Source organism: Peromyscus eremicus, chromosome 20, assembly GCF_949786415.1.
Source record: "Peromyscus eremicus chromosome 20, PerEre_H2_v1, whole genome shotgun sequence".
NCBI lineage: Eukaryota > Metazoa > Chordata > Mammalia > Rodentia > Cricetidae > Peromyscus > Peromyscus eremicus.
The window spans coordinates 1,257,239-1,284,128 of NC_081436.1; the positions used below are offsets into that span (position 1 = coordinate 1,257,239).

Below are 26,890 nucleotides of genomic sequence, written 5' to 3' on the forward strand. Positions count from 1 at the left end.
GGGATAAAAGAAATGTACTTAAAGGCACCACCATCCATCCCCTCTATTTCTCTGAAGAATTTAACAGAATTTACACTGTTTTTTTAAACGACTAAAGCTAATCTCTTGAACTGTCTATCAAAATTCTTTGTCAAACAACAAATGCAATCTGAATGTGTCGGGGAAATTTCTCATATCCAACTAAGAATAAAAACCAGGCAGAGATGAATAATGACTAGAAATGCAAATCACAGTAAAAATATCCCGAAAATATATAAACAATACTTTGGAAGGGTCAAAGAGAAAAGTGGGAGGAAGGATAAAAGTACTCTTATAGAACAAGGTTCTAAGGACATTTCACACAACTATCCACAACACAGAACAATAAATAAAAAAATGTAGACAAGGGAAGATCAGTGAGGGATGATTGTTGAACTACATCTGGAAATAACTTCAGAACTGTAACCAAATCTCACATTTCATACTGGAGATAAACCAAAATGTCAGGTCAATCTCAGTCAGGCCTGCATTAAAATAAAATGCTAACATGTTAGAATGAATCTACTAACAGAAAACCAGGCTTAAAATAGAGGGCAATAAGGTAATATCTTTCCTATTCTCTTAGGAATTACTTTTGGGTTAGAAACCAGTATTTCTGGTTGTCTAATCAGTAATTCCACAACTAATCGGTGTTTAAAAGTGTGAGGTGCCCCATAAAATAGAAGGGGCTGCTTGGTCATCTTTCAATGTGATAGGAACATGGTCTAACTATGAAGGAAACTGATGCTTCAGTCCTGCTGTAATGGAATAGACTCTGTATGTACATACGTATACACAGATTTATATCACATTTAGCCAGGATAAATTGCTTCAATAAATTCTGCTCCTAGGAGAGGCCAGCTCAAGCCGATGATTGGGTACTGGGAAATGAGAGCTTCATTCTTCCTCACATAGCCCCAGGACAACAAGGTTTTTCTGGTTGGTTGGTTTGTTTTAAACACATTTAAAAAAAAAAAAAAACCCAAATAAATTATTTTTTAGTACTTTCTAGAACAATAACACATTATCAAAAAATAAGTAAATAAAAGCAAATAAATATAAAAACTATGGTCATTATGGTTGAAAATGCAGATCATCTTTGGAAAGCAAATCACTGCTATATGGGAATCCCTAACTGCTGTGCTGTAGATAATTTCACTCCTACCTCCAGAGCTTGTTTTCCTAACATAACCACAGATCAGAACTTGGCTTGAAGGGTTCCTTGTGTCTACTTCCATCAAGGTAGAAATGGACAAAAGAATTAGGCAGAAGTCCTTACTTTTATATTGATTCTGGTACTTGGAGCTAAATTTTCTCCTTTATTGATTATTAGAAGGAAAAGGTTCTTTCTGGTAAGGTAGGGGAGTAGAAAGTGATTACATAAATTCTGGAACAATTTTCATCAAGCCACAAATTTCAAACCTTCAAAAAATGAGGATGATTATAATTTGGAACATTTATTAAGAATTGTATAAAAACAAAATTGTGCCTTGCTAAAAAAGAAAAAGAAAGACTTTGGGAAAAAAAGCACTAAAATCTAACAGAAGTAAGCTTTTCTTTGGTCTTGAATGTTAAACTGGCAGCCACTAATAGGATTTCCTGCTTCTGTCCCAATTTGTAAGCCTTTGTTTTACCATTTTTACCAAACAGAGATCACAATGGGAGGAAGAAGTCTTTCTTTAAATGCCTAGTTATTCTTAAATCATCTCCTATTCTCAGGTCCCTTGTCATTTCCATCATTTTTGCATTCAAGAAAATTTAAATATTTAACAATAATAATCTCTCTCCCCATTTAAAAATTTCCACTCACACCTTTTTAATTTTTCCTTCATTCTCCATCTGCTACATCAGTTGTGACATGCAAAGAATGCTTTTGGTTATTTCTATATGACAAAAAAAACCAACACATTTCTATAGTATGAACAGATGGGGACAAAAAGTGAAATCTTGAATGATGCTGCTGCCACTCAATGTGAACTTAACTCACAGCTCATCTGTAATTCTACCGATTGACAAGCAGATCACGTGTCTAGGCATGACACTCACAGTGTATTGTCTCCTTCCTGATCTATTTTTTAGGATGAAATGTAAGAACTTTATAGGACTAAATGTTAAATGATGAGAGGAATATACAAACTGAGAGATACTACCAAGAGTAAGTGAGATGCTTAAGACAAGAAAACAAAGATGCATTAAAAGGCTGTCCTTAGATGCCCAGGTCTACAGGGAAAAAGGCTCATGTACTCAGAGCAACCAAAACGCGTAAACGATACAATTAGGATTTGCCTAAAAGTGAAACTCACCTGAATGCTGAAGACTAATTAAGAAAAATCAAGGTTTAGGGCCAGTGAGATGGTCCAACAAGTAGAAGTACTTAATCTGAACTCAATCCATAAAACCCAAAGGTAGATGGAAAGAATCAACTCCTGAAAGTTGTCCTCCGACCACCATATGCACACCATGGACATCCATACTCAAATACACAAGTTAGTAAAAAAAAAAAAAAAATTTAAAGCCAAGGTTTAAAGAATTAAATTTTTATAATAGTGTGTGTGTGTGTGTGTGTGTGTGTGTGTGTGTATTTGCATGTTAGTACAGGTGTCCTCAGAGACCAGAGGTGTTAGATCCCACTGCAGGTAGAGGAATGGACAGTTATAAGCCACCCAACATGGGTGCTGGGATATTTACATACTAAAATGTTTGTCATGATAATATTTATGACTAACAAAGAATAGGAATTAAATGCTGAAATTAAGATACTACGTTACAACAGACTATATTGAAGATGTTAAGAATAACATTTTGACAACTATTTAATGACATGAGAAAGTAGTGCTCATTAAATAAAAAACAATAATATAAAATCATGGGGCCAGGGAGATGGCTTGTAGCAGGTAAAAGTATTTGGCACACAAGCCTGACAACTTGAGTTCAATCCCTAGAACTCATGTAAAAAGAGGGGGGTGGCACACATCCATAACCCCATCCTATCATAAGATGGAAAGCAGTAATAGAAAAATCTACCAGAAGCTCAAAGGTCAACTAACCTGGAGGACACCTATACAACAGAAGAGAATCAGCCTCAACAAGGTTGAAGGTGAACTCGGACTTCCACGGTGTGCTGTGACATGCAAGTGCCAGCACTCACACATACACACAAAATGAATAAATGAATAAAAATTTAGATAAATAAAATTTCATATGAATTGTGATTCTAAATGTATAGAAAGAAGTAAGCAAAAAATAATGATTAAAAAAAGATAAAGAGCCGGGCGGTGGTGGCGCATGCCTTTAATCCCAGCACTCGGGAGGCAGAGCCAGGCGGATCTCCGTGAGTTCGAGGCCAGCCTGGGCTACCAAGTGAGTTCCAGGAAAGGCGCAAAGCTACACAGAGAAACCCTGTCTCGAAAAACCAAAAAAAAAAAAAGATAAAGGATGGGGACTTGTTTGCAGAGGTCCCAGCATCCACATGGTACCTCACAACCATCCATAACTCTAGTTCCAATAGTCTAACACCTTCAGAACTCCTCAGGCACTAGGCATGCATGCACATGGTACACAAACATACACACAGGGAAAACATTCATATATATAAAATAAATAATTCTTTAAAAAAACCAATGAAGGCCGGGCAGTGGTAGCACACACCTTAAATCCCAGCACTCGGGAGGCAGAGGCAGGCGGATCTCTGTGAGTTCGAGGCCAGCCTGGGCTACAGAGTGAGTTCCAGGACAGCTCCAAAGCTACACAGAGAAACTCTGTCTTAAAAAACCAAAAAAAAAAATGAATAATCACTATGTCTAAGATAATTGTATTCTAGATTACTTTATTTTCTTCTTTGTACTATTAGTATTCCAAGTCTATAATGATCAGAAATTGCTTTTAATAAATAAAAAAATGGGCTAACAGGTAAACTGCTTGCCATACAAGCCTGAAACTTGAGTTTGAATCCTGGAACCCATGTAAAGGCAGAAGGAGAAAACCAACTTTATAGTTGTTCTCAGACCTCCACATGTGTACCATGGCACATGGGCCCCCTCAACACATATCATACATACACATAATAATGATAAGTGAAATAGAAATTAAATTACAAATGTATAATGTAATCTAATAATAAAAGAACGCTGATCTGCATGACTGAGTAAAAAGTATGTCTTTGAGTTAAAAAGAAAAAAGATCTGTTACCTTTTAAACGATTCTAAAGCACTGAAGAGTAAATTAAAGAGTCATATAAAGTTCTATAAAGCATCAGTTTCAACTGGAAAAATAAGTTCAAAAGGACCATAAAAAAGTTTAAAATTATATACTACCAGTTTCATACAGAAATCAACCAAGCAGTTCCAGGTAGCTCTTCCCTTTATTACCCATTTTCAGAATCCCTGGCAAGAAATATTATTTATAGTAATAACTAATAAGAAATTGTTGCTAATTAGTCAATAAATAAAACACTGATTGGCCATTGGCTAGGCAGGAAGTGTAGGCGGGACAAGAAGGAGAATAAAGCTGGGAAGTGAGTCAGAGAGACACTGCCAGCCGCCACGATGACAAACAGCATGTGAAGATGCCGGTAAGCCACGAGCCATGTGGCAAGGTACAGATTTATAGAAATGGATTAATTTAAGCTGTAAGAACAGTTAGCAAGAAGCCTGCCACGGCCATACAGTTTGAAAGCAACATAAGTCTCTGTGTTTACTTGGTCGGGTCTGAGAGGCTGTGGGACTGGCAGGTGAGAGAGATTTGTCCTGACTGTGGGCAAGGCAGGAAAATTCTAGCTACAAGAAATGATTAGAAACTGTCCCTAACATGCATCTCTAAGGGAATGAAGGGAGCTAAAACTAAGCCTAACAGGTACTGAGTGAGCACCATTTAGTTTAGCTTTAAACAAGATGGAAATTTTAAAACAGGCTCCAACTCTACACCTCCATTCCTTTATGATATTAATACAGAAAAGTATATATGCAAACAGTTCTCTGAAAAAATACAACAGTATACTACGTTTCAGACAATAGAGAATTTAGCTGTTAGTAAACAGAGCATACAACACTGACATTCTTAATCTGTCTCAACAGTCTTTTTTAAATTACATATATATGCCACAATGCATGTGGAGTGGTTAGAGGACAACTTTTGGAGTAGGTTCTCTCCTCCTTCCACGTGGGTCCTGAGGACAGAACTCAGATTATTAGGCTTGGTGGCAAGTTTCTCTACCCACAGAACCATCTTTCCAGCTCCAGTCTCAACAATTTATCCTCCAAAAGGACACTCACTGATGCTATGGTCTGCATGGTATCTAGAAAAACGCGTAAGGAAAAGATTCCAGTAAACATATATAAACTGTGAAATTATAATGCAGGTTATGTGAACCTCAAAAAACAAAGTAGACTTAAGTTTTACCAGACAGTAAAATTATTATTCAGGAGTTGGAATCTCAGCTTATTAATTCTAAGTTAATTTTCCACTGTATTAGTTAGCACTGCCATAGTTCACTATACATTATCTCACTAGTAGGTAAATCACCCAGAATTTGTTGTAAAATCACAAATACTACTACAATCTTAAACAAATTAGCCTTACTGTTTCATATCAAAGTTTTGCATACTTGCCGGGCGGTGGTGGCGCACGCCTTTAATCCCAGCACTCGGGAGGCAGAGCCAGGTGGATCTCCGTGAGTTCGAGGCCAGCCTGGGCTACCAAGTGAGTTCCAGGAAAGGCGCAAAGCTACACAGAGAAACCCTGTCTCGAAAAACCAAAAAAAAAAAAAAAAAAAAAAAAAAAGTTTTGCATTTGTATGTATGTATGTGTATGGCAGTTGTGTATGTCTTCTTGTGGGGTGTGTGCGTGTGTGTGTGTGTGTGTGTGTGTGTGTGTGTGTGTGTGTGTGTAAGCCAGATTTCAGTGCCAGTGAACACCAGGGATCTGCCAGTTCCCTCTGTCCCTGTCCTCCCCGACACCCTCATCCAGGTTACAGATGTGTGCCCCTTGCCTGGCTTTTCAGTTTCTAGGTACACAGCGGGCACTTCACCAAATGAGGCATCTCCCCAGCCTTGTATTTGTTTGAGACAGCGTCTCCCCATTTGGCCCCAAACTTGCAATCTGTCCTGTCTCTGCCTCCCATTCGCTGGGATTACAGGCTTGCACCACCACATCCTTCCTATATCAGGGTTTTGTGAAATTCTTTCCTAAGGGGGGAAGCAGAGTTATAAAAGAAATTGGCAAATAAGGAACAAAGATATTGAGGCTAGTATGAATTCTAGTTATTTGTTTGCACACACTCCAAACAAGAACAGAATTATTTATACCTTCTGAAAGTTATATAAAACGTGCATGGTATACAACTACTTACAGCTGAATTGTATATTTTATCAATGTAGCACCTCACGGGTTTCTTATATGCTTGGTATACAAAGTGAATATCCAGAAACATGAATTTGAGGACAAGTTCTTAGATTTTTTTTTTTTCTCTACCTCCTTTCTTTTCTTTTTTGACAGGGTATCATTGTGTAGCCCAAGCTGGTCTGGACTTACTCTGAAGCCCAGGCTCAGCTCAAACTCTTGTTACTCCTACCTCAGCCTCACCAAGTGCTAGGATAACAATCATGCCCCACTACCACCAAACACCTTGAAGTATTAAGAAAATTAAATACAACAGTTCTCCCTTATAGGAAAAGATTCCAAGACTCACAGTGGAGGCCCAACTATATATAACAGCACCAAATGCTGCATACATTGCTTTTCTGTATGTTCTGCAGCATGGCCAGAGGACCAGAGACAGCCTTTTCTTCCATGTTTTTATTGGGTTTCTTTTTTTGGGAGGGGGGTACAAGGGTCGAGGTGGGGCATGTCTGGTGGTGGTAGTGGTTGGTTTTTGAGACAGGGTCTCATTACAGTCTTGGCTACCCATATGTTCCTGACTCTTCCTTGAGTGCTGGGGATTAAAGTCAAAGGTGTGCGCCACCACACCTGGCCTTTAGTTTTCTTTTGAGACAAGGTCTCAAGTATCCCAGGCTGGCCTCAAATTTGCTATGTAGCCAAGGATGACCTTGAACTTCTCATCCTCCTGCTTCTGCCTTCGGAGTACTTTGATGTGGTGCTGGGGATGGAAACCAGGACTTACTAGGCAAGTATTCTATCAAGTGAGCTTCATCCTTGGCCTCAGCCCACTCAGTGGGTAATGTCCTGCTGCAGCTTTTTCAAACCTCTTGCACTTTGAGACTATTATTAAGTAAAATAAGGCTTACTTAATTTAAATTTACATTTACATTGCAATAGTATGGCAATGTAAATACAATATTTAAGGCTACTGACTGGCCAACAGGCAGCATACAATATGGGTTTGAGGACTGGGTAACCAAAGGGATAATTCACATCCCAGGGTCCTAAACATGAATGGAGTAGGACAGGCACAGATTTCCTCACACTATTAATAATAGCATGTGATTTAAAATTAATGAATTATTTCTGGAATTTTCTTAATATATTCAAATCTCAGTTGACAGAGGTAACTGAAACAGCAAAAATCAAAATTATGAATAAGGAAACAGATACCTTAATGTTCCACTTTAAGATTAAGCATAATATTTTCTTGTAATGATTTTTAAATTCAAAATCCAGCTATAGTATATATTAAATATCAGGAAATTTCAGCTCATGGAACAAATATTTCAGTTTGCCATCTACCTTTGTATGGCCTGTAAGCCAAGAATAATTTTTAAATGGTTGAAAAATCAGAAAGACTGTTTTATGACACATGAAATTTATATGAAATTCAATTTTAGTGCCTATAAAAAAGTCATAGAGCTGGGGACATATCTTAGTGGTAGAAAATTGCCCAGCCTACATAATGCTCTATATTTGATCCCTAGAAGCCCCTCCCACAAATTATATTAGAACATATCTGTGCTTATTCATCAATATATCATCCATGTCTACTTTTGTGTTAGAATGGCAGAGTTAAGTATAACACAGACCTCATGCCACAAAGTCTACCATATTTATTGTCTGACCTTTGTCATTCAATCCCAAAATACACGGTTTAATAACATATTCTTTTTGTTTGTTTTTGTTTTTGTTTTTTCGAGACAGGGTTTCTCTGTGTAGCTTTGTGCCTTTCCTGGATCTCGCTCTGTAGATCAGGCTGGCCTCGAACTCACAAAGATCCGCCTGCCTCTGCCTCCCGAGTGCTGGGACTAAAGGCGTGCGCCACCATCGCCCGGCTTAAATAACATATTCTAACTAGGGAGAATATCAGAATTTATGTTAATTATTAATATATAAATACTAAGTCATTTATAATTTATCTAAGTATTAACTTCTTTTTGTTTCAATTTCCAAATTTTATAATTACATGTTTGTTTTTATTCTGTAAGGTTAAGGGGGCTGGAATATGGCTCAGCAGTTAAGAGCATTTGTTGCTCTTGCAGAGGTCCTAGGTTCCCAGCACCCACATAGTGGCTCACAAGCATCTGTGACTCCAGTGCCATAAGATGACACCATTTTCTGAACTCCATGGGCACTAGCTAGACATGCACATGACGCACATATATACATGCAGGGAAAATACTCACATACATAAAATAAATCTAAAAATAACTAGATAAATAAAGTTACAGTAGCACAATCGCTTTTAAAGCCTTGCAGAATCACTTGGGCACCTTGTAAAGAAATACAGATTCCTAGGCTTCCTGAATTGCTCTTAGCACTGAAGCCCAAGAACTTACATGGCAATTCCAACATTTAGGAGGGAACCTGAGGCGGGAGAATTAAAAGTTTGAGGCCAGCCTGCATTACAAAGTGAGACTTCAGGGCTCATGAGATGCTTCTGTGGGCAAAGGCACTTGACAGGTATTCTGGTTAGTTTTAACTGTGAACTGGACAGAACCTAAAAAAAATCTGAAAAGACAGCTTTAACTGAGGAATTGAATAGATCAGAATGGCTTTTGGGTATGTCTGGGGTGGAGGTTATCTCAACTGTTAACTGAATAGCTCATTGTGGGCTGTATCATCCCTTGGCAAGTAGTCCTGAGCTGTGTAAGAAAATTACCTGAGTGTAAGCTGACCTGCAAGCCAGATAGCAAGCAGTGTTCTCCATGGTTCCTGCTTCACTTCTTTGTCTGTGAAGTAAGTTGCTTGACTAGAGATAATGCTCTGTGAAATAGCAAACAGGCCTGCCTTCAAGTTCCTGCCTTGACTTACCTCAACGAGTGACTATGTTATCTTCCCCTAAGTTGCTTGCAGTCAAAGTATCTATCACAGCAACAGAAATTAAACTAAAACACAAAGTTTGACAACCTGAGTTCAATCCCTAGAACACATAACACAGAGAACCAACTCCCCAAAGTTGTCCACTGACCTTCATAAATGCACTCTAGTAATGCATGTACATACACAGCATCATAATAAATACACCTTCATATCCAAAACCAAAACTGGTGAGTCTGTCTGTCTCTCTCACATGTACACACACAGTGAGGAGTGTTGTGGAGAAATGTGACTCAGTTGTACTTGCCTAGCACTTATAATGTGCTGAATTCAATCACCAACAACATACAAATTAAAATAAAATCATACATGATTTCAATGTGGCTAATTAGGATGGGCCCTAGCTCATTAAACCCTGTCTTGAAAAAGACCCAATTCCACCCCCTCTCCCCCGCCCCCCCCCCAAAAAAAAAATGAAACAGGGATAGTCAACTGGCAAAGTGCTTGCCTAGCATACCAAAAGCCCTGGATTTGATCCCCATAAAACCACAAACCAGATGTGGTGGCACAGCCCTGAGAGTTGGAGGCAGGAGGAACAGAAAGTTCAAATTCATCCTCAACTACATACGGGGACTTGAGGATGGCCTGGGACTACCTAAAAACAAAAATTAACTCATTAGAATAAAAATAAAAAATACTTTGGGAAATTCTGATGACCACCATTTGAGAATCATTAAGCAAGTTGGAAAGCTTCTAACTTTTCCATTTAGAAAGCAGCTATGTTCTCAAATCCATACGGCAGCAATTCTCCAAGTGGCTCCAGGGTCACTTATAGATCTCCAAGACCCTTTCAGAGGGCTCATGGAAGTAAAAAAAAAAAAAAATTACTTAGAAGTAAAAGATCTACTTACAGACCAACCCATTTCAGTGTAACAGTATTAGAAGTTCACAAAAGTGGTCTCAGGTCACACACTGTAACTTTTAAGAAATTTAAGAAATCAGTTTCTAGACTTTGGTACCATATCAAAGGAGGTTACAACTACCCGAAAATAATCTTTCCTTTTTCTGTCACACAAATGTATGATCATGTCATTCATATACTTAAAGCAAAACAACATATCTTTAACAGACTGAATGCACTGTTTTCTGTGAAGCTAGATATTAAAGCAACTTGAAGGTTCTCTCTTAGATTTTTCTTTTTGTGTATGGCATATGCATCTGCCACAGCAGCAGGTGGAGGTGGGAGGACAATCTTCTACCATGTGGGCACCAGGAATCAAACTCAGGTCATCAAGCTTCTGTGGTAGGCACCTTTACCAGTCGAACCATCTTCTGCCTCACCCCCTTTTTTGGAAACAGGGTCTCTCTATGTAACCCTGGCTGACCTGGAATTCACTATGTAAACCAGGCTAGCCTTGAACTCACAGAGATCCACCTTCCTCCCAAGTGCTGGAATTAAAGATGTATGATACCATGCCCAGCTTTTTCTTTTTTTTTTTTTCTTTTTTTTTTTTTTGAGACAGAGTCTCTAGCCCAGGTTGGCACCTCTCAAGTGCAGATTACAGGTATATGCCATCAACTTGGTTTATGCAGTGCTATGGAACTAACCTAGGGCCTAGTGCATGCTAGGCAAGCACTTTATTGAGTTTCATCTCCAGCCTTATTTTTTTTTTCTGGCAATATAGATGCAATTATTTTTGTTATAATGAGTTTGCTATTATTTTTAAAAATTATATTTTAATCTCTAATAAGGTAAACATTAATAGATATTAATTCAGATAAGCCAAAGTTGTTTAAAATCCTCAATAACTCTTTTTTGGGGAGGGCAGGGACAGGGACGGGGACATGACTAAGACAAAGTCTCACTCTGTAGCCCATGATGGCCTGGAACTTACTGCATATCCCATGCTAGCCTTCAGCTCTTTTTTTTTTTTTTTTTTTGGAAGATGGTGTTCTTCAAGACAGGGCTTCTCTGTGTAGTACTGGCTGTCCTAGAATTCACTATGTACACCAGGCTGGCCTGGAACCTGAGATCTGTCTGCCTGCCTCCCAAGTGCTGGGATTTAAGGCATGCACCATCACTGAGAGCCTTTAGTTCTTGAGGCTTATCTTGCCTCAGTCTCCCAAGTGCTGGCATTATAGGCATGTACCACCATGCCCAAGTGAAGAACCATTAGTAACTTTTGAGAGTTTACCAGACAGTGCTGAGACAAAACAAAACAAAACAAAACAAAAAAAAAAAAAGTTGCAGATACACTGCTATACAAAATACAGAAGTCTCCCAAGGAGGCTCAACAGGAAATGGTACTTGTCACCAAGCCTGACAAGCTGAGTTCAATCCCCAGGACCTGCATGGTGGAAGAAGAGAATTCCCCCAAGCTGTCCTTTGACCTCCACACTTGTGCCATGGCACATACACACTAAATTAAAATGTAATTTTAAAACAGAAGAGTAGTGCAGTACTGACAGACTCAACAGAATGTTTAAGTTAATGTCTGCATTTGGTTTTCAGACATGAAGGGGCAGGTTTCAACAACAGCCAGCTAAGTGGACCAAACAGTTTTGTAGCAAATGACAGAAAACAGATGCCCACAAGAACTAGGCTGAATCAGAAGTTATATAATTCATAGCCGATGCTTACAGCTGATCTGGAAGCAGTTTATAAAAGTCAACAACCTGAATCAAGGTTTTTTTTTTTAGTTTTTTTAAGTTTTCAAATTTAATCTTTAAAAACACATTTATTTTACGTATATGAGTATTTTGTCTGTGCACCATGTGTCTTTAGTATCTGCAAAGACCAGAAGAGGTCACTGGACTCCCTGGAACCGGTGTTACGGATGGTTGTGAACCAGTGTTCTTAACCTCCAAGCCATTTCTCTAGCCCTAACTAGAATTTTAAAAGATTCAAGAAACCACTTTGAGCTATTCTCAGAAATGATAATGGGAGCAGGGCTACACCCCGTTAAAATGACAGCAGGGCCTGGTGACACATATGTAATCTACATAGCAATAGCAAGTTTCAGACCATATAGTGAGACTCTGTCTCAAAAATAGTAGTAACAATAATTAAAAAATAACAGCAAGAAGTGAAAGTAGAAATAAACATGATGTGGTGGCACACACTTTAATTCCAGCACTTGGGAGGCAGAAAAAGGCAAATCTCTTTGAGTTCAAGGCCATCTTTATCTACATAGTAAGTTCCAGGCCAGTCAGGGTTATATGGTCATATCTTTGATTTCAATGTATATTTTAGTGTTTGGGGTTTTTTTTAAATGTGGTTTGACTTTTTTTTTTTTTTAATGCATATAGGTATTTTGATTGCATGTACATTTAGTGCACCATGAGCATGCCTGGTGCCTTCAGAAGCCAGAAGAGGGCATCAGCTCCCCTAGACCTAGAGTTACAGATGGTTGTGAGCCACCATGCTAGTGCTGGAAACCAAACCCAGGTCTGCCAGAAGAGGAACTAGTGCTCTAAACCACCAAGCCATCTCTCCAGCTCCCAGTTTTAATTTCTAATTTTTTTTCAGTGCTAAAGTACAAACCCAGGGTCTCAAGCATACTCAGCAAGTGCCCATTGTTTAGCTATACTTCTAGTTCTCTCAATGTGCATTGAGAAGTAGAAGAATTCCTGGAAACTGGTAAAATGTTAATAAAGGAAATACAAAGCCAAGTGTGATGGCGCAAGCCTATAATCCTAAATGGAGGTGGAGGCAAGAGGATCATAAGTTCAATGCAAGACTGGGCTACATAGTGAAATCCTTTCTCAAAAACAAAGAGGCTGGGGAGATGGCTCAGTTGGTAAGGTACATGCTGGGCAAGCGTGTGGACTTGAGTGCAGATCCCCAGTGCCCACATAAAAGCAGGATGAGGCAGTACATGTCTGTAACCAGAGTTCTGGGAACATGGGAGAAGGGGTAACTGGGGACAACAGATTCCTGGAGCTCACTGGCCAGCCAGTCTAGACAACTGTCGAGCTCCAGTTTCAGTGAGACACATTCTTCCTCAAAATATAAAGTGGAGGGCAATAAAGGACATTGACTTTTGACCTCCATATGCACATATCCAAACATAGGAACATAAACATTACACCACATATACACACAAAACACAAATAAAAACCATACAGAAGCTTTGTCCTGTCCAGGTATGGTAGAACATGACTAACCCCAGCACTAGGGAGACAAAAGCAGAAGGATCCCAATCGAAGAGTCCAGCCTGGAATACATAGGAGGTTCCAGACTAGCTTGAGCTGGCTCCACAACATGATCCTATTTAAATAAATACTAAACAAGTAAAATTTATTTTGCTGCCCATTTTCAGATAAAGTATGATCCCTAAAACAACGATCAACACAGATTTTTTTTTTCCTTTTTAATTATTTAGTAGTTTATCTGTTCATGACAGGGTCATGTATCCCATGCTGGCCTCAAATTCATTACAAAGCCCAGGGTGGCCTCAAACCTGCCTCTACCACCTGAGATCACAGGCATCACTACCACTCCATGTTGGAGACCAAACCCAGGGCTGTTAAGCATGATAAACCATCACTCCACCAACTAAGCTACATTCCTAATGCCTCCCTCCATTCCCTTTTTTTAGACTGGGTTTTGCTATATTTTCTAGACTAGTCTTGAACTTCCATTCCTCTTGAAGCATCAGCTCTTCTTGAAGCATCAGCCTCCCAAGTAGCTGGGATTATATGCATGGACCACTGTGCCAGGCTCAAAATATTGATCTTTAAGGACCAATTTAAAATTCTTTTTTTTTTTTTTTTAAATTTATTTATCTATTATGTATACAATGTTCTGCCTGCATGTATACCTGCACGCCAGAAGAGGGCACCAGATCTCATTATAGATGGTTGTGAGCCACCATGTGGTTGCTGGGAATTGAACTCAGGACCTCTGCAAGAGTAACCAGTGCTCTTAACCTCTGAGCCATCTCTCCAGCCCCAATTTAAAATTCTTACGATTTAGAAAAAACAAACAGACGCACGCCTTTAATCCCAGCACTTGGGAGGCAGAGGCAGGTGGATCTCTGTGAGTTTGAGATCAGTCTGGTCTACACAGTGAGTTCCAGGACAGGCACCAAAACTACACAGAGAAACCCAGACTTGAAAAACCACAACAAACAAAACAGTTTTTGGTTTGTTTTATGTAGGGGTTGTTTGTTGTATAGAGTTTTTTTTGTTTGTTTTGTTTTCTTTTTAGTTTTTTTTTTTTTTTTTTTTGGTTTTTCGAGACAGGGTTTCTCTGTGTAGCTTTGCACCTTTCCTGGAACTCACTTGGTAGTCCAGGCTGGCCTCGAACTCACAGAGATCCGCCTGGCTCTGCCTCCCAAGTGCTGGGATTAAAGGCGTGCGCCACCACCGCCCGGCTCTTTTTAGTTTTTTTAAGACAGGGTTTTTCTGTGTAGCCCTGACTGTTCTGGAACTCACACTGTAGACTAGGCCAGCTTCAAATTCATAGCGATCCACCTGCCTCTGCTTCCCAAGTGCTGAGATTAAAGGCATGCATCACCACTGCCAGATGTAGGGTTTTTTTTTTTAAAGATTTATTATTATGTATATATGTTTTTCTTAATTTCTATTTATTTAGTGTATGTGAGTTTTGCATGCATGTATGTATACCATATGTATTCCTGGTGTACAGAGGGGCCCATTGGATCCCCTAAAACTGGAGTTACATTTGGTTGTAAGCCCAAGTGCTAGGAATCAAATCCAGGTTCTCTGCAAGAGCAAGTGCTCCTAACTGATGAGCCATCTCTTTAGCCCCATGTGGGTGTTTTTCCTACATGTATGTTTGTGTACTATATGTGTGCCTGGTGTCAAGAGGCCAAAAAAGGACATCAGATCCCCTGAAACTAGAGTTACAGATTGTTTTAAGTTGCCATGTGGGTGCTAGGAATCAAACCTGGGTATTCTGGAAGTGTAGCCAATGCTCTTAATCACTTACCATCTTTCTAGCCCTTTGTGAGGTTTTTTTTTGGGGGGGGGGCTTTTTTTTTGACAAGGTCCCAATCTGTAACACAGGATGATTTTGCACTCACTACACAGCTAGCCCAGGCTGCCTCAAAACCCACAGAATTCTTCCTGTCTGTTTCCTGAGTTAAAATTACAGGCTAAAATTACAGGCTTGAGCCATCGTGCTGGCCTGGACTTTAAGACCTCAGAATACGTTTTGTTCTGGGTAGGAAAAAGTCATAATATTGCACAATGATAATTACGGGGAAGATCAGAAGTTCTAGAGAAAATGATCTAATAATATTCTCTAAGTCTACACACTCATTTGTAGCACACGGTCTATCTGGGGGTATTCCAATACTCACTGACTGGCATGTACAAGTTTCACACAGTATTAGCAAACCACTCCTTGAGCAAAACTTTAAAAAGTAAGTTCATTAAAAATGATGTTATTAGCCGGGCGGTGGTGGCGCACGCCTTTAATCCCAGCACTCGGGAGGCAGAGCCAGGCGGATCTCTGTGAGTTCGAGGCCAGCCTGGTCTCCAAAGCGAGTTCCAGGAAAGGCGCAAAGCTACACAGAGAAACCCTGTCTCGAAAAAACAAAAAACAAAAAACAAACAAAAAAAAAAATAAAAATGATGTTATTGAATCTATGTTAGTACCAGAAATTTATTAAAGTAAAACCAATGAAATATTACTCCAGTTTGATGGTTTAATAAATAATAGTGGCAGGAAATCTGGTTTCAACATAAAACCATTTTTAGCAACCCTATGTTTTATTCAATAAAGCTTGATTTTATATAGTCAAGCACGTTCTTGTTCCAAAAAGAATAAGGAGAAGCTTCAGTGGATAAGAACTGTATAATCGGGGGCTGAAGACATGGCTCAGCGGTTAAAAGCACTGACTGCTCTTCCACAGGACCCAGGTTCAATTCTCAGCACCCACATGGCAGCTCACAACTGTCTGCAACTTCAAGAGATGACACCTTCACACCAATGCACATAAAATAAAATTAAATAAATTATATATACATATATATGTATGTATATATATATATATATATATATATTTTTTTTTTTTTTTTAAAGAAGACACTGGAAAGATGGCTCATTGGTTAAGGGCACTGGCTGCTCCTAGGTTCAATTCCCAGCACCTATGTGGCAACTCACAACTGTCTGTAACTCCAGATCCAGGGGACCTGGCACCTCCACACAAACATGCATGCAGGCAAAACACCAATGGACATAAAATAAAAGAATAAATCTTTAGTCAGGTGGTGGTGGCGCACACCTTTGATCCCAGCACTCGGGAGGCAGAGGCAGGTGGATCTCTGTGAGTTCAAGGCCAGCCTGGTCTACAGAGTGAGTTCCAGGACAGGCTCCAAGCTACACAGAGAAACACTGTCTCAAAAAAACAAACAAACAAACAAAAACAAAGAAGAAAAAGAAGGAGGAGGAGGAGGAAGAAAGAAAGAAAAACTGCCTAAGCATGAGGACCTAAGTTTGGATCTTTGGCACCCAGGCAAAAAGCTGGGTATGGCCATGAGCCTGTAACTCCTATATGAAGAGAGTGGTGAGGAGACAAACTAAGCTGGGAGAAGGGAGAGACAGGGAGATACCCAAGGCTTGCTGGTGAGCTCCTAGTACAGTGAGGCTCTGTCTGAAGGGAATAAGGCAAAGAGCCATAGAGGAGGGCATCTGATGTTTACACACATACATCATGCACACACAACTTCTTAAAAGATGGCTTGTGGTGGTGGTGGTCGTTTTTTGGTGCTAGAGATCGGGGCCTTGTATATGCCAAGCAATGGGTTCTTCTACTGAGATACATTCCCAGCCTTTTCTTTTTTTGTTTAATCTGAAAAAAAAAAATGCACTGTTTCTGCTGTATCATATATTCCAAATAAAATCTGACCAGCCTAGCATATAAACCTTATTTGTCTACCTCAGAAAGAAGCACTGCACCTAAAGAAAGATCACAGCAAGCAATTCACCTCAAAGTTAGGTTTTGTTAGGAGACACTATGGAAGAACATTGTTACCACAGAGGCCCAAATCACAAGCTCAACAACTAACTTTTAGCTTTTTAAGCTAAATCTTGGCTTCTATTAGAGTTTCATAAAAAGGCACTTATTAGGAGGAAATGCAATACTGAAGAGAAAAAAAAATTCTCCAAAGTCTGCTTTCAAATATATGATAACATGTAGGGTTGAAGTTGCCAAAAGATGAGAAAAAGCAACAGAACTGTAAATTTGTAGTGAGTTTTGTCCTAAATACAACATTTCATAAGACTAGTATACTGACCTTGGGTTTAGTTAGGAACCTTTCCTAAACGTCAGCTTACAAAGCTTTCTCTGTCTTTTTTAAAAATTATTTATTTATTTTTATGTGCATTGGTGTTTGTTTTGCTTGTGGAGGCTGTTGTGTCCCCTGGTACTGTACTTACAGACAGTTATGAGCTGCCATGTGGGTGCTGGGAATTGAACCTGGGTCCTCTCCAAGAGTAGTCAGTGCTCTTAACTATTTGAGCTCCAGCCCCAGCTTACAAAGTTTTAAGAATGATAATCTTCTCATATAGCAATTCTATTTTGTTTTGACATAGGGTCTCATTTAGCCCAGGATGTACTCTAAGAATGACCTTGATCTTCTGCCTACACCTCTCAAATTCAGGGGTTATAGGCATGAGTACCTTGCACTGCTGAAGATGGAACTCAGGGCTTCGTGCATGCATGTAAGCACTCACTAACTGAACATCCCCAGCCCTACACAACCTTCTTGAATTTTTAACATTCATCAAATCCCTCCCCAAGGAAGCAAGATAGCAAATGTTTACTTTCAAAACTGAACTGGTTTTTGCTTTATCATATACAGGCAGTCATTATATATATATATTAAAAAACAAGTTTGTAAATAAAAGAACAAGTAAGGGAAAGAAACAAAATACCATTTAACAGGAAAATAAAACCACCAAACATCCTTTCAAAACAAAAATGTCCACCAGGGAAATACTGAAGAGAAAATATGATGAAATATTTTTAAGACATGAAATGATCCAATGCAAAATCTTTGTTGTTTGTTTTGTTTTTAGTTCAAAGACACAATTATTCCTTATTATTTATGTTCCTTTTTTTAACCACTCCCACTGGGTTAGCAGAACCATGTCAATTTCATTTTCTTTACAATCTATTTTTCTTCCTGATTCTTCAACAGTTCTTTGATCTGAGCTTCTATTTCTATGTCTGGATTAGAGAAGACCTGAAGGGTGATCGAGATCACCATGTTTTCCAGGAGAATCCAGAACTAACTGTATCCAAAGGATGAAAAGGAAGCTTATTTTCTGAAAACTTTCCCATCCCTTGTGGTATGCTATTTTAATTAGCACAAACATTTCAGTTCACATTTTTTTTTTTTTTTTTTTAAAGACAAGGTCTTACCTAGCCCAGGCTGGCCTGGAACTTGATATGTAGGTTAAGATAACCTTGAATTTCAGATCTTCCTGCTCCACCTCGAGTGCTAGGATCATAGGTGTGTACCACCATACTCTCAGTTCATGAGGTGTGGGGAAGTTAACTCAGGGATTCCTGCATGCTAGGCAAGCACTCTACCAACTGTGCTATCCCCAGTACAATTTGCAATTTTAAATAATGAAAGTGAAAATTAAAACCCCAAAAGAGGAAGGTACTTTAAAAATGTATTCATCAACTAAAATTGCTCAAACATAAATTCAACTGTCAAATCTAAAATTAACAAGCAGAAAAGTTGTTGGCTGCCAATATAAAGACTTTATTCTCTAGGTAGCCTCTGACAGCACAGCTGGTGTGTAGCACCATTTCTCCTCTAGAACTCGAACTACCACACCTTGAAACTTTAACTGTAAATGGAAACTATGTATGTTTGTGTACATAGTTGGTGTTAGTTTATATTTCAAACAAAAGATGACAAGAGGTCTAATCTAGAAATTGCAAGTAACTAACTGTTCCATAGACAAAGAGTTTTAATTTGCTGCTTTCTAACTTAAAATATCTGAGGAAATCTTTGCTTCAAGAGTTACATTTAATGACAAGGGGGGGATTTTAAAAGCTACTATAATTAACACTTTCAGTCATTACACAATCAAAAAGAAACTGACACAAGGGAGGTAGAATAAAGACACTGCAGACTGATGGAATAGGTACTATTTCCCAGGGAGAGTCTAACAAGAACTGAATAGATTGTTTGCGATCTATCAGCAAGTCATACAGTAATCTATAGACAAGAGCTAGTATAAAGCCAGGCATGGTGTTACATAGACACCTTTAATCCTAGTACTCAGTACACAGAGGCAGGTGGATATCTATGAGTTCCAGGCCAGCCAGAACTACATCTTGAGACCCTGTCTCAAAAAAAGAAAAAAGGAAGACATTAATATAAGATAGTTAAAATCAGGAGTGATGGCTGGTATATTTGCCTGTAATCCCAGCAGTTAGAAGGCAAAGGCAGGGGGATGGTGAGTTGGGAGGCCAAAGGTCAGACTGGGCAGCATAGCCAAATCCTGCCTCAAAAGACCAAAAAGAGAGTGGGTAGGTGGGTGAGTGGGGGAAGCAAAACAAACTAACAATTAAAAGTAAACAATAATTACAATATCTAACTTTATATTCTCATTCTCTACCTCCATCCAATGGTCATTAGCCTAGGAATTCAAGGATGTCTGAGACAGAACATATTTGAATTTCAGCAAGACATTTCTTGATATTTCATAGAACATAAAGGTTATGAGATGGGATGTTAACTCAGTGGTTTCATGGGGATATTACTCACTTGCCTACCATATCGGAGGCTCTGGATGCAATCTCCAGTCAGAAAGGGAAAGGAGGAAGGGAGGGAGAGAAAGAAGAGGAGGAAAAAAGGAAAGAAGAGAAAAGAAGGAAGAGGGAAAAGAGAAAAGGGTAGGTTGGATGACCTAATACAGCCCTATCCTTATACATTTTAACAGTGACCTAAAATGAAAACAGTCATGTTTACCAAATTTATCAATAATATGAAAATGAGTAGTGGCGGCTGGTGAGATGGCTTCAGTGGTTAAGAGCACTGGCTGCTTTTCTAGAGGTTCTGAGTTCAATTCACAGGAACCACATGGTAGTTCACAGCAATCTCTAATAGGATCTGTACATGCAGACAGCACACACACACACACACACACACACACACACACACACACACAAAGTAATGGCCAAGAAGTTAAAACATATTATCAAGCTATTAAATAAAAAAGTCGCCGGGCGGTGGTGGCGCACGCCTTTAATCCTAGCACTCGGGAGGCAGAGCCAGGCGGATCTCTGTGAGTTTGAGGCCAGCCTGGGCTACCAAGTGAATTCCAGGAAAGGCGCAAAGCTACACGGAGAAATCCTGTCTCGAAAAAAAAAAAAAAAAAAAAGTCATAACCAGCAGAATGATAGCTACAAAAAACAAAACAAAACAAAACAAAAAACCCAAAAACAAAACAAAAAAACCCCAAAAAACATAATGTTTTCATTTACATTAAAAAAAAATCAACTCAAGAAGTCTAAGGCTATTTACATAGCTCAGTGGTAAAATGCTTTCATTTGCCCTAGGTTCAATTCCCAGTGCTGGGGAAGAGAGGAAGTCAACTACACCTTAGACTTTAAGAATACTGGCTGGGCTGGAGAGATGGTGCAGTGGTTAAGAGCACTGGCTACTCTTCCAGAAGACCTGGGTTCAATTCCCAACACCCACATGGCACTCACAGCTGTCTGTAATCCACTTGCAGGGGATCTGACACCCCCACACAGACAAATGTACACATAAGTAAATAAATAAAATATTTAAAAAAAGAATACTGGCTGAGAGCTGGCAGTAGTGGCTCACGCCTTTAATCTCAGTTCTCCGGAGGCAGAGACAGGAATTCAAGGCCAGCCTGGTCTACAAAGGGAGATCCAAGACAACCAAGGTTATTACACAGAGAAACCCTGTCTCAGAAAACCAAAAACCAAACAAACAAACAAACAAACAAACAAATAAATAAACCTGAGTTGAGATTCTCAGCATCCCTTTAACAGGCCTGATATGGAATCATGTCTCTATAATCCCAGCACTGAGAAGAGTCAGATTCCTGGAGCTCACTGGCCACTCAGTCTAGCCAATGGGTGATCTCCAGACTTAGAGGACCCAGTCTAAGGGAACAAAGAAGAATGATAGAACAAACACCCAGTGCCCTTCTCTGGCCTTGTGCACACCCCCCACCACATACACACATGCATCACACATATACACAAAAAATTAAAAATTAAAAAATGATCACCTATTAAGGATTTCTAATATGAGGTATTTTCACATATGAATACATTACCAAACAAGTCTATTAAGGAGAAGGCAACATTTAAAAATAAGGACATATCAGAGAATCTTAAAAACTGTTGCTTTGGGGCTGGAAAGATGGCTCGGCAGTTAAGAGCACTGGCTGCTCTTCCAGAGGACCTAGGTTCAATTCTTAAGACCCACATAGCAGCTCACAAGTATCTGTAACTCCAGTTCTGGAGGATCCAAAACCCTCACACAGACATACATGCAGGCAAAACACCAACGCATATGAAACAGAAATAAATATTTTTAAAATTTATAAAAAATAAAGATAAATCTTCAAGAAGAATTGTTGCTTTGGTATTTTATATGTATTTATTATTATTGTGTATCTGGATGTGTGAGGCGTATGCACAGGCACAAGTGCCACAGCGCACACACAAAGAGGTCAGAGGACAACTTTGTGCAGTCAGTTTTCTCCTTTTGCCTTATCTTAAGGTGAGGTCTGAGAATTGATATAACTTAGGCCATCAGGCTTGCATGGTTAGACAGCAAGCACCTTTACCCTCTGAAGACATCTCACTAGCCCATCTTCAGCATGTTTTTAAATTAAAAGGACTTTTTCATGAACTCCAGTATCAAAGAAACATTTAAAAAAATCTAAAGAAGTTAACATTTAAAGAATGATTAAGCATTTTTCTGTTTTAGCAAATGTCTCATTTGTTTTTCTCAAAGAAACAAAATATGCACTTTTGTGTCAGCACCTTCAACAAGGAACAGGTGCAGTTAGATTCTAGGCTGTCCCCAGAAAAGAGCTGTCTGGTTAAACACTTGAAACATAGTGCTATTTGCTACGCCTAAAACTTCCTTGTAAGGAAAGGTCCTCCTTACCAGGCCTGGATAGGAGACAGTGGCAACACTGACTCTCCCTCCACAGCCCAGGAAAAACTCAGTCTTAACATTCACAAAACACTCTGCTGAGAGCTTCCGAGCAGCTGCATTCAGGCAGAGCCAGGGACTTTACTCAAGGCAAAAGAGTAGTCTAAGAATTGATTGAAAAAAATAACTTTTGTTTTGAAGTTAGGCAAGGAACAGCAAGTGGCGGGTCATGCCTTTAATCCCAGTACTTGGGAGGCAGAAGCAGGCAGATCTCTGTGAGTTTGTGATCTACAAAGCAAGTTCCAGGACAGCCAGGGCTACACAGAGAAACCCTGTCTTGAAAAAAACAAAAACCAACAACAACTAAAAAAAAGAATGTTAGGAAAGGAAAAAGGGCAAGATACAACAACATTAACGTTTTATCCCTTGTAAGCAAAAGCATTTTAAAAAATTCTATAAATTATAAAAACTTAAGATGCACTATAAAGTTCAAGATACTGGTGACTTCCTCTGCCTCTATCCAATTTTCCGGGCCAAAAAAAAAAAAAAAAAAAAAGCCATTTAAATCCAACAATTGGTCTTCTCTACACACCTATACCTGCTCAGTTCAATATTAAGGAAAAAAAAAAACAACTCAATTTTGCTGACTAGTATGACTTTAAATTTAAAAGTCATAACTTAACAATTTATTATCAATTAACAAATTATTATCAATTAATTTTTTCTTCTTTTTCTTTTCTTTGAGACAGGGTCTCACGTTGCCCAAGCTAGACTTACACTGGCCACACAGACAAGAATGATTCTGGCTCCTGCCTTCACTTCTCGTGATGGGATTACAGGTGCTCACTTCCATACCCAGTTTTATGTGGTAACAGGACTCACACATGCTAAGCAAGCATTCTACCTACTGAGCTGCATATCCAGGCCCCAAAGTCTATCTTTCTCCCAGGTGAGAACACTGTCCAAGGGAGAAAAAACAAATCTTGCACTTAAGAGTGTTCAAGTTAAAGCCATCACAAATTCTAGACTGGAAGACCTGGACTTATCTTTCCCACTGGATTTTTTTTTTTGAGGGGGGAGGGGAAGATTACTGCTTGAAAAATTCTTCTGAAAGTCCAGTAGCAAATGCTCCCAGTTGGAACCCAATTCAGTCCCTATTTAGTAGTTAATACTAAAGGGTCGCTAATTGATTGGTCTCAATGTTTTTATTGGGACAATTTCTAACCAGGGAAAATGCCTCAACTGTTTGCTAGAAAACAAAGGTCAATACAAAAGCACATGGTCTGGGTTTTCTTCAGCAGCAGTACTTCAATTCTCAAAAGTAAAAGAGGCACTGGGCAGTGTCAGTGCGCACCTTTAATCCCAGCACTCGGTAGGCAGAGGCAGGCCAATCTGGGCTACAGAGTGAGTTCCACGACAGGCTCTAAAGCTACACAGAGAAACTTTGTCTCCAAAAACCAAAAAAAAAGTCTGGGTTATAACTCAGTGGTAGAGTACTTGCCTGTCATGCACAAAGCCCAAGTCAGTTCCAACTCCAGCACCCTCACAACCCCCCAAACACACACACACACACACACACACACACACACAATTTTCGAGCACGTGCCAAAAATGGAGGGGGGACGGACAGACAGAAGGAATGTAATCTGTGCATTAGCAAAGAAGTTATTGATTAACTATATGAGTCTAACTCATTATAAATGATATACAATTACTAAACAAAGGGCAATGTCCTGTCCCTTTTCTGTACAGAATTAAGGACAAACTGGTAAGACAACTTCATACAGCTGCCAAACTTTTCTTTAGCTTCTTTTCTTATAGTCATGTTAAATTTCGCAATAGCTTCCACTTACTTTACATCCCCCATGTTTAAAAACAAATTGTGTTTGAGTTCCTCAACTCCTGCCTTAAAATATTATGATAGTTCTTTAGTTTCTAAGTCTGGATGCAAAGAAAGCATGAGAAAATGTTCAATTTCCTAAACACTATGAGTCTATTTTATTTACACCATTTAAAATATTAAGAGAGAACTGGGGATGTAGCTCAGTTAGTACAGTGTTTGCCTAGCATGCTCAAAGAAAGCCTTGGGTTCAATCCCCAGCGCCACATAAACTGATAAACTGGGCATAGGAGTGAATGCCTGTAATTCCCACACATGGGAGGTAGAGACAGAGGGATCAGAAAGTCAAGGTTATGAGTTCAAAGCCAGTATGGGCTACTTAACACACACACACACACACACACACACACACACACACACACACACGCCTAAGCATGTAGCCTAGATGGTAGAGTGCTTAACTAGCATGCATAAGACCCTGAGTATTCCCTAGTACCATATACAATGTATGTGGTGGCACACACCTATAATCCCAGCACGTGGGAGATGGACAAGGGAGGATCGGGAGTTCAAGGTCATCCTCAGTTACCTCAGTTTGAGATGTACCTGGGCTGCATGAGACCCTAATCTCAATTAATAAATAACAATATATACAAGATAATTAAGGCCAAGTTCAATCATCCATTAAATAACTCTTAATGAATGAAAGGGAAAAGCCACATTTAAGGAAACAAACTTTATTTGTTAGTGTTTAGAGATCTATACAGGTTCTACAGAAATCATACTGCTGAAAAATTTTAAACATAGGAAACAAGTTTTCTGAGAAAAAAATCTGCACATCTCCACAAATCTATACTTCATATGAACCCTGAGAGATATTAAAACACCCTCTGCTAAGCAGAAAACAAAGTTAGGAAAGTAGTAACACGGGACTCTGGGTAGGAGGTGCTTGGGTAGTAAACACCCCAGTGAAAGAACATAACAAGCATTTCAGAGCAACATATAAGTCCCTACGGGTCTCCAACTTGGGCGGCCAAAGTCCCAGGCCCACATCCCTGTGTTTTGAAAGAAATGAAACTTGGAAAGGGGAATGCTGGAAAAAGGAAATAAGACCAGTGTACCACTTTTCTTCTTCTCAACCCCTATGCCAGCATTCTGACTGGCTGGTCACTAGTCTAGGTGCCATATCCACCAAAAACACCAAGCAGTATCCCGACCGCCTTGCGACTAAAGACCCAGCCTGAAAGACCTGTGTATGTCAGCCGCTGTCTCTTCTCCAAATACCCCCCTTACCTCTGGACTTCCAGACTATTACCGGAGCGATGCCTTCCAGCAACCCAACCCACCCGCACTGCCTTCCTAAACTCATCCGCTCAGTCTCGCTGAACTTATACTTTCGGAGACCATGTCTCTGCTAAGTCTTAGGAACTCCACCGAAACGCCAGGACCCTCGGCTGCAAGGCTTCACCTCGCCGTGCTTTCCGGCCAAACAACGCATGCTTTCACCTGAGCAGGGCTCTCCTTGTCACCCGGACCTACCTACTGCCCATTACCTCTGCCTTTCGCAGTGCCAAGCCCTAACCCCACTTTTAGGGAAATCTCGAGTCTTCAACCTAGTTGAGCGGTCCTCCTCTTCCTTCCATTCCAGGATCCTTCCCTCGGACTTGCACTAGACTCCGCTTCCCCCAGGATTCAACCCCCCTTTCCTCGCCACGCCCTGCGCCCCCCGGGGCTACTTACCCCAAGTTCTCCCCACACTTCAGTCCTCTGGCCCCGCCTTCCTCCAAAAGGAAGGAGGCGGGAGAAGAGAAGAGGGCGGCACTCCACAAGGCAAAGGCGATCTCCCATTAGCGCTCATGGCCGCCAATTGTGGCTTCCTTCTCTCTTATTGGTTGTCCTTAGACTACGCCCCACCCTCTTCCTCAGACAGGCCCGGCCACCGCCTCAGCGCCCCCGTCCAACACAGACTGGGAGGGGAGACCCCGGCCCGGGACGCTGGGACGGGCCGGAGCGGAAGGGGAGCCTCCTGTCAGACCACGGACCGGCTAAGGTTCTCAGGACTCACCCGCTGGCAGCTCCGGCGCCTCCCGCCCGCCCGCGCTCGGTCCCACAATCTGCCTCCTGCTCCTCCTTTCCCCCCTCGGCCGAGCAGACACTTTCCTCCCGTCCGGCCAGGCGTGCTCACTTCTCGCGAGAAGCGGGGGTGAGGGCGCGATTCGTGGGGGCTGAGTTGGACAGGGCCCCGGGGGCGGGGCCTGCTGCGAGCGCGGCGTGAGTGGAAGGCTGGGCGAGGGCTGTACACACGACCCGCACGTGTTCGCCCGCGGCATCGGAGCCGGTGAGGGGGAGGGAGGCCGCGTCCCGGAGATCGGCCGGGGTGTGGAGGTCCGGCGGCGAAGCCAAGGAAGGGGCGAGGCTGCCTCCGGCGCCCTGCTACAGGAGCGCGCCGGGGCCAAGCAAACCGAGGGTCGGTCTGCAGGGCTCCACGCCGGTGACTCTGGAGCAAGTTAACCCGGGTGTCAGCGCTCCAAGCAGGTGGCTACTTTGTATTTTCTTCTTCTTCACGTTTCACGAAATCGTCTCCGGCCCTGACTTCTGTCCAGTGTCTGGCTGTATGCCATAGGATGGGAGTATGAGGGGGAGCTGGCGATAAGAGTTCAACTCCAGAGACTACTTTAAAAATAAATATAA

At 40.5% G+C, this 26,890-nt stretch overlaps 1 protein-coding gene across 1 annotated transcript in view; it reads right to left on the reverse strand.

Annotated features, from left to right (window-relative positions):
• The window catches only part of LOC131896337 (cyclic AMP-dependent transcription factor ATF-7), a 108,277-nt gene extending 82,023 nt beyond the window's left edge, over positions 1-26,254 (reverse strand). The window contains exon 1 of the mRNA XM_059246938.1: positions 25,940-26,254. The gene's annotated coding sequence lies outside the window, so the exon portion shown is untranslated. The remainder of the gene's footprint in view (positions 1-25,939) is intronic.
• Between the last annotated feature and the right edge of the window lie 636 nt (positions 26,255-26,890).